The sequence below is a fragment of the Equus quagga genome, chromosome 1 (assembly GCF_021613505.1).
Source record: "Equus quagga isolate Etosha38 chromosome 1, UCLA_HA_Equagga_1.0, whole genome shotgun sequence".
In the NCBI taxonomy this organism is placed as follows: Eukaryota; Metazoa; Chordata; class Mammalia; order Perissodactyla; family Equidae; genus Equus; species Equus quagga.
In genome coordinates this window covers 27686346-27687905 of record NC_060267.1, presented here as the reverse complement: position 1 = coordinate 27687905, position 1560 = coordinate 27686346, and positions in this window count along the sequence as shown.

Below are 1560 nucleotides of genomic sequence, written 5' to 3'. Positions count from 1 at the left end.
CAAAAACAAACAACGATCTCTATCTTTTGAAGAAAAAAATTATCCAGTGTTCTTTCGGGTTGTGAGAAATTTCCTGGCTGTGTGGAGGCAGGGAAGAGATCCAACCATTCAACTGTTTCTTACATTTTTAACTAATGAACCTTATGTACCCCCTCTCTTCCTTTCCTCTTTCAGCAGAAACATGTGTCATTATTTTTTAGTCCTGAGGGGATTCTTAGCATAAACCAGATTGAATCTTGGCCTTATTATCCCTATTAAGAAGACGGCCTTCTTAGATGTGCTAGTCAATTACCATTTGCCCATCTGTTTTCCAGCTTTGAAATTTTTTTCTGTTATTTTCTCTTTTGCTATTCTCCCATTACTTTTGGATTTATTTTTTAAAAGACCATTTCTTTACTTATAATGGCATTTTTGGGTAAAATGAAATCATATTTATGTGTTTTCAATCAGCCTATTTACACAGAAGTCCCTGTTGGCTTCCAATATGGACTTTCAATGGCTACTACCACTTTTTCTCATGCGCTTTTCTATTCTTCCCTCCCTTCTCTGCTCTAGACAAACTATGAACTCATTTCTACCACTATACATTAGTTTGCATTTTCTAGAATTTTACACAAATGGAGTTACACAAGACTTGCTCTTTTTGTCTGCCTTCTTTTGCTTAATAAAAATATTTTGAGATCTATACATGTAGTTGCCTATATCAATAGTGTAATTTTTATTGCAGAATAGTAGGCCATTGTATATATTGAATACATTGTATTCCATTGTATAAACACAGTTGTTTATACATTCACCTGTAAGTGAGCTATTACAAATAAAGCTGCTATGATCATTCATGTACAAGTCTTTCCATGGCCATATCCCTTTATATATTTTGTGTAAACACCTAGGAGTAAAATGGCTGGATCATACGGTAGGTGTATGTTAAACTTTTAACAAACCGACAAACTGTTTTCCCAAGTGACTATCATTTTACATCTTCACCAGAAAGCTATGAGGGCCCCTCCACATCCTTGCCAACGCTTGCTATGGCCAGTCACTTCAGTTTTAGACATTCTAATATAAATGTAATGATATCTCATTATGGCTTAATTTATATTTCCCCAATGAATAATGGCATCAAGCATCTTTTCATGTGTTTATCATCTGTATATTTTCTTTGGTGAATTGTTTGTTCAAATACTTTGCTCATTTATTATTAAGCTGTTTGTTTTCCTACTATTGAATTTTGAGAGTCCTTTACGTATTCTGGATGGAAACACTTTATCAGATAAATGATTTGCAAACGCTTTATTCTAGTGTGTGCCTTTCTTTTCATTCTTTTAGCAGTGTCTTCTAAGCAGAAAAAAATTGTTTATGAACTTTTATTTATCATTTTTTCCTCTATGGATCATGTTTTTACTGTCATATCTAAAAAATTCTTCCCTGATCCAAAGTTACAAAAGTTTTTCTCTGTTTTATCTATGTTTTTTATAGTTTTTAGCTTATAGATTTGGGGCTATGATTCATTTTGAGTTAATTTTGGCATATGTTGCAAGGTAAGGATCTTTTGTTTTT